General features: G+C 41.0%; 1 pseudogene; it reads right to left on the reverse strand.

The window, feature by feature from the left end:
- Window positions 1-681: 681 nt before the first annotated feature.
- Window positions 682-1,619, reverse strand: LOC138092598 (olfactory receptor 5B2-like; annotated as a pseudogene).
- Window positions 1,620-13,614: the final 11,995 nt, after the last annotated feature.

Here is a 13,614-nt window from a genome sequence, read left to right on the forward strand (position 1 = left end):
TTGTTTTCTTTATTTTTCTTATATTCAAGTTTATTCATCCTTTTGAAAATTGTAATGTGAACATTTGATTTTACAAAATGACTCAGCCAAGACAGACATATAACTTATTTAAATGTGATATTTATGTGTCTTTCAATAAAATGTGCCAATGAAGCCCATCCTTTCATTTAGGATTACATAACTTTTTTTTTTTTAACCAATTAAGGGTCTTAAAACAGATATTCCATTAAAGAAATAAGATTAGACATAAATTTGTATTCTAATAGCCTTAAATTATCTTAAATTATTGAGTTATAAACCACCTGCACCACAAATTTACGAGGGCCATGTGTATGTCATCATATGCCCACACAGAGCATACATATGTGTTTCTATTCATGAACTTGCTGGTCCCACTGATTTACATGTATGTTTGCACTGCCATGTGATAGAGAAAATGCCTGTGTAGCAAGTGAATAAGTCAAAAACCATTAGAAATATTTTTGAGAAGCAGGACTCAAAATGTCTTATGCTTTACTTGAGCCATATTTAGTTCAAGTATCACATACATTTTATTTTTATTATACAACAGATTTCTGAGTGGTAAGAATATAACTTTAGCAATTAAATGTACTTCAAGGCTAAAAATGTGAATGGAAAGACTTAGAGGAACAAAACTAGATTACTGTACATCATGCAGCATTAAAACCCTAGAGAGGATTTCACCTTCCCCCAAACCTTCTTGAATGCACTTTTCACCTCTTTGTTCCTCAGGCTGTAGACTATAGGGTTCAGCATGGGGATGACCATAGCATAGAACACAGAGGCCACTTTGTCTGCGTCCATGGAATGGTTGGTGCTGGTTTGTAAGTACATGAAAATGATGGTCCCATAGAAGATGCTGACTGCTGAGAGGTGACTAGCGCAAGTGGACAAGGCTTTTTGGTATCCCTTAGCTGACTGCATCTTCAAGATGGTGATAAATATGAGAAGGTAGGAAATAAATATTACCAGAAGAGCAAAAAAGACATTAAAGCTTGAAATTAAAATGAGAACCACCTCTCTAACATGTTTATCAGAGCAAGAGAGAGCCATGAGAGCTGGAATATCACAGAAAAAGTGATGGACCACCTTGGACTTACACAGAGAAAGACTGAATGTGCCCCCAACATGGATGGAGGCATTCACGAATCCACAGACGTAGGAGCCTATGGCCAGACAGGCACACACACTCGTCTTCATGGTGATGGTGTAATGTAGGGGTTCACACACTGCGGCGTGGCAATCATAGGCCATTGCAGCTAAGAGGAAATTTTCCACACTGGCAAAGGCTGCGAAAAAGAATATCTGAGTAGCACAGGCATTGTATGAGATGACCTTGTCTGCTCCAAGAAACCCAGCCATCACTTTCGGTGTGACAGCTGAGGAGTAGCCAAAGTCCACCAAAGAGAGGTTAATGATGAAAAAGTACATTGGGGTGTGGAGACGGGAGTCCAACAGGACCAGGGTGATCATCCCCAGGTTTCCAAAAACACTGATGAGGCAAATGAGGGCGAAAACAGTAAAGAGGGGATCGGGAGTTCTGGAGCATTGGTTAGACCCACCAAGGTGAAATCTGTCCCCTCTGTACCATTCTCCATGGGAATTTCCTAAATTCTCTGTAGTAATGAGAAAGCAAGGAACATCTGGTAGACAGCAAAGAGTTTGCATTGGAATTATATAAACACCCGGTTATTTTGTCATTTTATGATGGCAATAAATTATTCTTCTTGATTCTCCGATCTAAAGCGTAGGTTTGGTCTTCCCTGGTGGGCTAGTGGTTAAGAGGCTGCCTGCCGATGCAGGGGGCATGGGTTGGATTCCTCATCCAGGAGAGTCCCACATGCTGTGGAGCAACCAAGCCCAGGCCCCACAGCTGTTGAAACGCAAACACTCTAGAGCCCAAGCTCCACAGCAAGAGAACTCACGGCAGTGAGAAGCCTGTGCACCACAGCCAGGAAGGGGCCCCGCTCACCACAACTATAGAAAGCCCATGAGCAGCGACAAAGACTCAAAACAGTCAGGAAACTGGGGAAAAAATAAAGCATAGAGAGGAATAAAAAACTTAGCAAATGAATTCTCTAACAGTTACATGCTGTTGAAGCTGAAAGATCCATGCAGATTACATTGTCAATTTCCCACTTGTGCAAATGAACAAGCTCAGGTGCAGAAAAAGATTATTATTTGCTTTATATCACACAATACATTGACCACCTGATGCGAAGAAGGTCATTTGAAAAGACCCTGATGCTGGGAAAGATTGAAGATGGGAGGAGAAGGGGATGACAGAGGATGGGGTGGTTGGATGGCATCTCAGACTCAATGGACATGAGTTTGAGTAAGCTCCAGGAGTTGGTAATGGACAGGGAAGCCTGGCATGCTGTGGTCCATGGGGTCACAAAGAGTTGGACACAACTGAGTGACTGAACTGAACTGAACTGACTGATCACACATTTACCATAAACACATCTTCCAAAGCAAATCACTAGAATCTGTCAACAGGTTATGTTTATACAGTGCTCGCTCCAAGTACACATTTAAGTTTAATATGCTTAAATATGCTTAATCCTCTCAACTAACCTACAAAAGGTTAAGTGTTTTGAGCAAGTTTATCTGAGTATCAACTGACAGAGTCAAGCTTTGGACCCAGGCAGAGTGATTTCCAGGACGCATGCACCTAACTGAAATTTAATTGAATTTATTTTTAACTAAAGTGAAAAGTGAAGTCACTCAGTCATGTCCGACTCTTTGCGACCCATGGACTGTAGCCCACCAAGCTCCTCCATCCATGGGATTCTCCAGGCAAGAATACTGCAGTGGGTTGCCATTTCCCACTAAAGCATATATTTATTGATTGCATATTGTAGAGATGTACATAGCCAAAGGGGCAATTATAAAAAGAAAATGTGCCATGGAATGTTGAGCTTGGGTTCTAAAAAGAGGTGCATATGTATTCAAAAGCCCTATAATTTAAAACCTAGGAGACATTGTTCGTGAAATAACATCTTTGAGGCTCATTGTCTCTATAAAATGAGATGGTAATTAGATCCTTGAAAAACAATTATTATAACAGTTAAATGAGGTAATATATATATATATTATTTTTTACTTTATTTTACTTTACAATACTGTATTGGTTTTGCCATACGTTGACATGAATCCACCACGGGTGTATACAAGCTCCCAATCCTGAATCCCCCTCCTACCTCCCATCCCATATCAGCACAACTAAGGTGTTGCTATGAAAGTGAAAGAAAGTGAAAATGAAAGTCACTCAGTTCTGTCTGATTCTTTGCAACCCCATGGTCCATGGAATTCTCCAGGCCAGAATAGTGCAGTGGACAGTCAACAAAAGAGTTCAAAATTCAGTACTTGGATGCAATCTCAAAAATGACAGAATGATCTCTGTTGGTTTCCAAGGCAAACCATTCAATGTCACAGTAATCCAAGTCTATGCTCCAACCAGTAATGCTGAAGAAGCTGAAGCTGAATGGTTCTATGAAGACCTACAAGATCTTCTAAAACTAACACTCAAAAAAGATGTCCTTTTCATTATATGGGACTGGAATGCAAAAGTAGGGAGTCAAGAGATACCTGGGTAACAGGCAAATTTGACCTTAGAATACAGAATGAAGCAGGGCAAAGGCTAACAGAGTTTTGCCAAGAGGACTCACTGGTCATAGCAAACACCCTCTTCCAACAACACAAGAGCCGACTCTACACATGGACATCACCAAATGGCCAATACTTAAATCAGATTGATTATATTCTTTGCAGCCAAAGATGGAGAAACTCTATAAAGTCAGCAAAAACAAGACCAGGCGCTTACTGTGGCTCAGATCATGGACTCCTTATTACCAAATTCAGACTTAAATTGAAGAAAGTAGGGAAAACCCCTAGACCATTCAGGTAAATCAAATCCTAAATCAAATCCCTTATGATTATACAGTGGAATTGAGAAATAGATTCAAGGGATTAGATCTCATAGACAGAGTGCCTGAAGAACTATGGATGGAGGTTCATGACCTTGTACAGGAGGCAATTATCAAGACCATCCCCAAGAAGAAGAAGTGCAAAAAGGCAAAATGATGGTCTGAGGAGGCCTCACAAATAGCTGAGAAAAGAAAAGAAGCTAAAGGCAAAGGAAAGATATATCCATTTTAATGCAGAGTTTCAAAGAATACCAAGGAGAGATAAGAAAGCCTTTTAAAGTGATCAATGTACAGAAATAGAGGAAAGCAATAGAATGGGAAAGACTAGAGATCTCTTCAAGAAAATTAGAGATACCAAGGGAATATTTCATGCAAAGATGGGCACAATAAAGGACAGAAATGGTATGGACCTAAAAGAAGTAGAAGATATTAAGAAGAGGTGGCAAGAATACACAGAAGAACTGTACAAAAAAGATCTTCATGACCCAGATATCCACGATGGTATGATCACTCACCTAGAGACAGACATCCTGGAATGTGAAGTCAAGTGGGCCTTAGGAAGCATCACTACAAACAAAGCTAGTGGAGGTGATGGAATTCTAGTTGAGCTATTTCAAATCCTAAAGGATGATGCTGTGAAAGTGCTGCACTCAATATGCCAGCAAATTTGAAAAACTTAGCAGTGGCCACAGGACTGGAAAAGGTCAGTTTTCAATCCAATCCCAAAGAAAGGCAATGTCAAAGAATGTTCAAACTACTGCACAATTGCACTTATCTCACATGCTAGCAAAGTAATGTGCAAAATTCTCCAACCCAGGTTTCAACAGTACATGAACCATGAACTTCCAGATGTTCAAGCTGTATTAGAAAAGACAGAGGAACCAGAGATCAAATTGCCAACATTTGTTGGATCATGGAAAAAGCAAGAGAGTTCCAGAAAAACATTTACTTCTGCTTTATTGACTATGCCAAAGCCTTTGACTATGTGGATCACAATAAACTGTGGAAAATTCTGAAAGAGATGGGAATACCAGGCCACCTGACCCACCTCTTGAGAAATGTGTATGCAGATCAGGAAGAAACAGAACTGGAGATGGAACAACAGACTGGTTCCAAACTGGGAGAGGGGTACATCAAGACTGTGGATTATCACCCTGCTTATTTAACTTATATGTCAGGCAAAATGCCTGGCTGGATGAAGCAGAAGCTGGATCAAGATTGCCGGGAGAAATATCAATAACCTCACATATGCAGATGACACCACACTTACGGCAGCAAGTGAAGAAGAACTAAAGAGCCTCTTGATGAAAGTGAAAGAAAAGAGTGAAAAATTTGGCTTAAAGCATCTGGTCCCATCACTCATGGCAAATAAATGCAGAAATAATTGAAACAGTGAGAGTTTTTTTGGGGGTGGGGGCTCCAAAATCACTGCAGATGGTGACTGCAGCCATGAAATTAAAAGATGCTTTCTCCTTGGAAGAAAAGCTATCACCAACCTAGACAGCATATTAAAAAGCAGGGGCATTACTTTGCCAACAAAGGTCCGTCTAGTCAAAGCTATGATTTCTCCAGTAGTCATGTATGGATGTGAGAGTTGGACTATAAAGAAAGCTGAGCACCAAAGAACTGATGCTTTTGAACTATGGTTTTGGAGAAGACCCTTGATAGTCCCTTGGACTACAAGGAGATCCCGTGAGACAATCGTGAAGAAGATCAGTCCTGAATTTTCATTACAAGGACTGATGCTGAAGCTGAAACTCCAATACTTTGGCCACCTGATATGAAAATCTCACTCATGGGAAAAGACCCTGATGCTGGGAAAGATTGAAGACAGGAGGAGAAGGGGACGACAGAGGATGTGATGATTGGATGGCATTACTGATTTGATGGACATTAGTTTGAGTAAGCTCTGGGAGTTGGTGATGGACAAGGAGGCTTTTTGTGCTGCAGTCCATGGGGTTGCAAAGAATCGGACAGTACTGAGCAACTGAACTGAACTGAACTGAGCTGTTCCCTTCTCCAGGGGATCTTCCCAACCCAGGGCTCGAACGCAGGTCTCTCACAGGCAGGAAGATGATAACATAGCGAATCTTGATAAATTGTTATGTTATCGTTACCATGAAATGATGATCTCTATCTTGGTTTAGGAAAGGTGGATGGTGATTTTCAGGGTCTCACACTGTGGGCGAGTTAGAAGTCTGGGAGACTTATTTCTCAACATGTCTTTCCTCACACATGAGTTCATTTAGTCTTTCTTGTGCCCGCCAGGATTTCTTACTCTATCCCAGACATTTTAGGGCTTCCCTGGTGGTGCGTTGGTAAAGAGTCCACCTGTCAATGCAGAAAGTGCCGGTTCGATCCCTGGATGGGGAAGATCTCTTGGAGTAAGCAGTGGCAACCCGCTCCAGCATTCTTGGCTGGAAAATCCCATGGATAGAGGAGTCCACGGGGTTGCAAAAGATTTCAACACGAGTTAGTGACTTAACAACCAGACATTTTATATGAAAATTCAAGGATGTTCAGCCTATCTTGCTTAGTTTTCCTTCTGATCCATATTTGAAAGAGTTTTCTTCTCTCAAACTCATTTTTACTCACTTCACTCTCATTCATTAGCTGGGTCACAGAAATACAGGATTGGTAAATGATGGTCCAGGAGTTTAATTCTAGTCTGCACCTCTGTTCTGGAGCAAGTTCCATGTTTCTACTTTTTAATTAAGATTTGGAGCATTGGAAGCATGTTCATTCTCTGGCAGCGCTTGTCTCTAAGATCTTTCTTTGTCCATGCTGCTATTTAAGTTTCCATTCCTAGTCTCTAAAGGATTTGTGCTTACCAATTTCTGACAAATGTGGTAAAATAACCTATAACAATTTATAGCATATGCTGGGTCCTAAAATCTCGAATAAGAGAAATATATATTTAGATATAGACATGTCTCAATCTTCACAGTAAATGTTAACTCTATCATGAATGTTTTAGAGATACTAAAAATGAGAATTTGAGAAGTTATTTCCTAAACTACCTATATAATACAGCATAAAGTTAATATTTAAATGAATATATGATTCATTTTGCAGCCTATGCTACTGAAAGACTGCTCCATCAACTTTCCTAGATGTCCTGAAAAGGGTGAGAGTGTGAGGTAAGAATAGTAAATGGCACAGAGATCTATAAAAACCTCATGAGGACTCTTCTGGAATCTAAAAAACTGTTAATTCAAACATTGCAAGCTTCCACCACAATGACATGAGAAGACAGAAAGCAATGAAATTACCACCTACTCAGTCAGAGCATCACCTACTGTTCTGGTCCATCCTCTTTAGGAACATAACGTAGAGCTTCATGAGCATACCTGAACTTCCAACTAGTGGAATTATTTTGTAATTTGACTCTATCCCAGTTTTTTCAGGAAAATGTTTATGACATTCCAATTTGAGCTCATAGTATCAGCTTCATCACTGCTTTTTACGTGTATTACACTTCTTGTTCAAAATGTGTATGGAATATAGAAGCTTACCTGTCTTTTGAAAAAAGAGGCTGCAAATCCTGAATTTTCAGTCTGATCTGAAGCTCTTCCAGGGTAGAATTTAAAAATTCTGTTGAAGAAACTCTCTCTGCGATGCTAATCAAAAGGTGTCCTTATAATTGTCGCTTACCTTAGACCAAACTTTTGTGACATAGATATAATATGATTGACACATAATTCAGCGACTTGTGGCCACGAAGAGCTAAGGAAAGAAGGTCTATAACATAGCTCAGTAAATTGTTGTCATTTTGACTACATTCCGTATAATGTTTATCTTGTGGGTTTTCCTTGTCAGTGGCTGCAGACTCACAGAAAATCCTGTTTTGAGGAAGGCCTTTGTGTGTGCTAACAACTATTTACATTCAGATGAGTAAATAAACGACCAGAGGTTCCGTATGTAGCCTGTTCCTTCTAAAATGATGTCAAGGAGAACTACTTAGGGATTTTAGAAGCTAATGAATGGGAGTCAGGAGGGAATGTTAGGGACCTGGAACTTGTATCAGGACAAGCCCCCATGAGATAGCCAAAGGCATTCATTCCACTTACTTCAGAAAGAAGCAATTAAACTGCCTCGAGGATGAGCTTGGCTTCCTGAGCACGCAGATATATTTACACTATTTTCTTGTCATTTCTTTCTCTTTTTTCAGTTTAAGTGTAATTTGTTGGCAACTTCGCATTTTAGTGAACAGTTCTGAGAGTTTGGACAGATGCGTGTGATCATGTAACCACCAACATGATCATAATAAAGAACAGGCTTGTCTGCCCTCAAATTTCCCTGCTCTTTCTCAGTGAAGCTCTCCTGCCACTCCCAGATACTGGAACCTGAATTTGTTGCATGACTGTTCCTTTGTAAGAAATATGCAAGTGAAATCATACAGCAGGTAGCTTTTGGGGTCTGGCTACTCTCATCTGGGATAACACATAATACATTCATCCTTTTGTGGCTCATATCAGTAGATTGGTATTTTTTATTTATCAAGTACTATTCTATTATACGGAATATAGCCAGGTTGTTTATTTTTAGTTTTATTGATTACAATTAAATCTGCTATAAACATTTGCATATAGTTTTGTGTTTGAACACTGGTTTGCATTTCACTTGAGTAAATATCTTTAAGTGGAATTGTTGGCTGATGGGGTAAGTTTATGTCTCACTTTATAAGACTGCCAACTTTATAAACAAGTAACATACCACTTGCATTCCCACCAGTAAAGTGTCTCAACTCCTTCATGCCATTGCCAGTCCTTGGTACTGTCTACACCAGGGTTGAGTGTTCCTGACAGAATGAGGCAACTGAGTGAAGTTACTAAGGCTGTGAGGAAGCTGTGTTGTCTACAGAACTGACAGAGGTCTGTCGGCTCCACAGCAACAACTGGTAGGACCGCTGGAGAAGGCCAAACCACAGGTGCCTAAAGCTGTGATATTGTTCAGGAGAAGTAAGGGAAAAATTAAAGTTTTTAATGATATCTAGAAAATGATACGTGGGCTTTAAGAAGTTCTCACATTTTCCTGGGTATTGAGAAGGTTATGGTCATGTTCAAGGTTATGGAAAGAACAGAGCAGATGCCAGTTACTTATTCCAGCTGACCTCGAGGACCTGCACAAACAGAAAACAAAAGCCAAAGCAAGATTTGCCAACTGTCTCTCTAAATTTCAGTGGTCCCCAATCCACACATTCAGACCCTCTCATCAAAATGTGCATAAGGAAAACTGACTATTGGTTGGCCAGTACTACAGTTGCAACCCCAGAGAAGACAGGCTTATAAATAAAAATGGGATTTTAAAAGACTGGGCAGAGAATTCAGTGGCTCTACAGCACAGGGAAACAGACCCTAAAATTAGTACAGGCAGGTCACTAAACAAACAAAGGCAAATATCAAACAATTACAAGCTAATCAGAATTCAGTTTCTACACTATATTGTCTAAAGCATCCATTTATTTAACGCACACACACACAGATGTGAATCATGAAAATTTGGAGGGAAATATGAAAAAGTAATCAACAGAAACTCTCTGAGGATGTCCATACACTTTCAGAGAACCGAGGGAAGCACACAGGTAAAGAATTGAAGGAAAACGCCGGTGGCGGGGTGGTAAAGAACCCGCCTGCTGCCGCAGGAGGCATAAGGAGGCAGGCTCGATCCCTGAGACGGGAAGATCCCCTGGAAGAGGAAACGGCAGCCCACTCCAGTATTCCTGCCTGGAGAGCCCGCGGACGGAGGAGCCAGTCAGGCTACAGTTCATAGGGTCGCCAAGAGTCGGACAGGAATGAAGCAACAGTTTACACAAACACGCGCGGTTACAGTGACTCATCGAATAGAGACTGAGCGCACCTGGTGGCCCAGCGGCAGAGAATCTGCTGCCAGTGAAGCAGGTGGAGGAGGTGTGGATTCCATCCCCGGGTCAGGAAGACGCCCTGGGGAAGAAGATGGCACCCCACTCCAGTATTCGCGCCTGGAAAGTCCCATGGACAGAGGAGCCTGGAGGGCTATAGTCCATGGGGGTCGCAAAGAGCTGGACTTGACTTAGAAACTAAACAACAACAACATCTAATAGAGAATATCAGCAAAGATATTAAAGTTATAAAAAAGAAGAAATTAGAAATTCTGGAGTTATAATTTTAACTTTATTAAAGTTCAAAATGTTTCTATATTAAGAAACATTATTTATAAAATAAAAAGATTAAACCACAAATTTGGAGAGAATGCAAATCAAATATCTAATTTAAAAGATAATTTTGAGAATATAGAAATCTTACAACTCAGTAATGAGAAGACAAATGTCTCAATTGAAGATGGGGAAAATTTGAAAATACGTTTTATAGAAAACATGTATTAGTGCCTAAAACCCACATGAAGAGATAAAAATGATCATAAATCATAAACATTAAAATGACAATGAGATACCATATCAGATACACTGGGATGGCTATAACTGAATAAACAGATTATAGCAGATATTTTTGGAGATGTGGTGAAAAGAAAATCTCCATACATTACTAGTAGTCTTTAAGTTTTGGATAAGTGGGTGCTGAAGAATTGGTCCAAACTCTTCTATTACTAATAGCTCAGTTGGTAAAGAATCCGCCTGCAATGCAGGAGACCCCAGTACAATTCCTGGGTCAGGAAGATCTGCTGGAGAAGGGATAGGTTACCCATGCCAGTATTTTGGGGCTTCCCTGGTGGCACAGCTGGTAAAGAATCCACCTGCAATGTAGGAGACCTGGCTTGGATCCCTGGGTTGGGAAGATCCCCTGGAGAAGGGAAAGGCTATCCACTCCAGTGTTCTGGCCTGGAGAGTTCCATGGACTGTAGAGTCCATGGCGTCACAGAGTTGGACATGACTGAGAGACCTTCACTTTCACTTTCCCTCACTTCTGTTAAAGGTAGAGTAAATTCCCCTGAAGTACCTTTACAAGAAGAGACAGGAACGGCTAGAGGAGGGAACTCTGTTTCAAGACACTCTCACTCACAAGACAGTCATGTGTTAACGGTAATAGGGTGAAACACTTGAGGGCTAGACTGGACAATTCTGAATTTTGAGGAGACAAACTCAGTAGAGTTCCAGTCAAAATTCCTGACAAAGTCAGTCAGAAAGAGGAAAGCAAGTGCTGTGTGCTAGTGCACATATAGGGAAACCTGGAACAATGGTGCTGATGAGCCTGTTTGCAGGGCGGGAATAGAGACGCAGACACAGAGAGCAGACTTGTGGGCGCAGCGGGGGAAGGAGAGGGTGGGGCAGGCTAAGAGGCAGGCGTCGGAGCATGCACATTGCCATGAGCAAAACAGGCGGCCGGCGGGGCACTGCTGTGTAGCTGTATGCTAGGAAGGAGAGGGCGGGGGATGGGTGAAGTAGGTGAAAGGGGTTAAAAGGCGCCACCTCCAGTTATAAAATACGTCTTGGGGATGTAGTATACAGAGTAGATAATATAGCTAATAGTACAATAAAAACTTTAAATTGAGAGAGACGGTAACTAAACTTACTGTGGTGATCATCTTTAATGCGTATAAGTCATGGTGTTATACACCTGAAACTAATGTAACATTGTATGTCAATTATACTCCCAACTTTTAGAAAGGCAGAAGGAGTTCATCACGGGTAGAGCTGCCTGATAGGAAATGCTAAAGGCAGTCCTTCAAGTTGAAATGAGAAGACATTAGACAGCAATACAAAAGCATATGAAAATAGAAAACTCACCGATAAAGGTAAATATATAGACAAATACAGAATTTTGCAATATGTAATTTAACTATGTAAATCACTTTGAATTATAGCATAGAATATAAAAGGTAAACAGATAAAAATAACTGTAACTGTAATTTTTTATTACCAGATACCAAATATGAAAAGATACAGTTTGTGATATGAGTAAGGAAAAGAGTAAGGAAAAGAGAAAGAGAGGTATATAGGAGCGGAGTTTTGTAAGTGACGGAAGTTAAGTTGCTGCCAGTCAAGAAGAGACTGTTGTAACCATGACACGTCTTGTGTAATCCCCATGGTAATCCCAAAGACAGTACCAGCAGAAGACGCACGACAGGAAATGAGAAAGGAATCAAAGTCTATCACCACAAAAAGTCAGCGACGCACAAAGCAAGGTATCAAGGGAATAAAAGAGGGGGGGAAACAGCTACAAGAGAGCGAAAGACGGCAAAATGAAAATAACTAGTCCCTCTGTGGTGGTTAATTACAGGTATCAATTTGAGTAGGCCAGGGAATGCCCAGATATGTTATTAAACACTGTTTTTGGGTGTGACTGAAGGTATTTGTCGGAGAAGGCGATGGCATCCCACTCCAGTACTCTTGCCTGGAAAATCCCATGGACGGAGGAGCCTGGTAGGCTGCAGTCCATGGGGTCGCTAGGAGTCAGACACGACTGAGCGACTTCACTTTCCCTTTTCACTTTCATGCATTGGAGAAGGAAATGGCAACCCACTCCAGTGTTCTTGCCTGGAGAATCCCAGGGACGGGGGAGCCTGGTGGGCTGCCGTCTATGGGGTCGCACAGAGTCGGACACGACTGAAGCGACCTAGCAGCAGCAGCAGAGGGTATTTGTAGAAGAGATCAGCATTTAAATCAGTGAAATGAGTGAAGCAGATGACCCTCTCCAATGTGAGTGGTGACCATCCAATTCATTGTGGACCTGGATAAAACAAAGTGGCAACGAGTTGAATTCACTTTCTACTTGACTTCTTGAGCTTAATATATTGATAATCTGCTCTTGGCATAGAAAAGCTCAGGGCTTTTGTTAAGGTGCCAGGAGCCAGCATGGGAGATCCCACCCATGACAAGGTCATGCAGAGAGGTCTGATGGGCAAGGTGAGTCAGGCCTCAGGGGTTCCCCCCTGAGTTTCTGTGAGCATCTACCCACCAAAAACCAGAATCTGCCCACCTTGTTGTACTGTGCTTTTCCACTCTTCTGACACTCTCTGGAAAAAGCAAACTCAGGGCTTCAGTCTTCTGCATTTGAAAGGAATGTTTCAGTTCAAGCCCCCTCTGATAACTCTCTAACTTGCCTAACAGGTTCCCGTGGACTTTTTACAGCTTGTGAATTGTTTATAGCCCCCCAACCATGAGAGGCACAAAGCTTAAAGCATCTTAAAGATATAGAGCCTTTTCTAAAGAGCTAAAAATCATATTGGTGATGGATTTCACTGTTGACTCAATGATTGCTGCCAGGCCTCCATATTCTTTATCTTTTAGGCACCTGGGAGGATATTAATCAATGTAAACAGGATATGGAAAAAGGTATATAGTAGTTTTGATGTTAACAACACTAGACTTTTGAGTTAATTACTTCTCTTGTTATAAATCACTGTACTCCTTTTACTTGTTATAAATTGCTGTATCTTTGCTGTGCAAGAATGTAACTTTATTTAGTGCTTTCTGAGAGTGGCACCAGACTTTGAGAAGAACAACATAAATAAGTCTTCTGGTTGACAAACCCATATCAGAAAAGGGCCGTAAAATGTTAATTGGCCCTTTAGGCCAGAAGGTGATGTAAATTACCTAAGACAAGTATGCAGAGAGAAAAGCCTGGTTTTGATACGAGTCTGGGCTGCTAATGCTGCGTAACTCTGTGTTACCCATTGATCTCTGTGTACTATCAAAAGTATAAGAAGCCTTCTGAACAATAGAGGC

Source organism: Capricornis sumatraensis, chromosome 16 (assembly GCF_032405125.1).
Source record: "Capricornis sumatraensis isolate serow.1 chromosome 16, serow.2, whole genome shotgun sequence".
In the NCBI taxonomy this organism is placed as follows: Eukaryota; Metazoa; Chordata; class Mammalia; order Artiodactyla; family Bovidae; genus Capricornis; species Capricornis sumatraensis.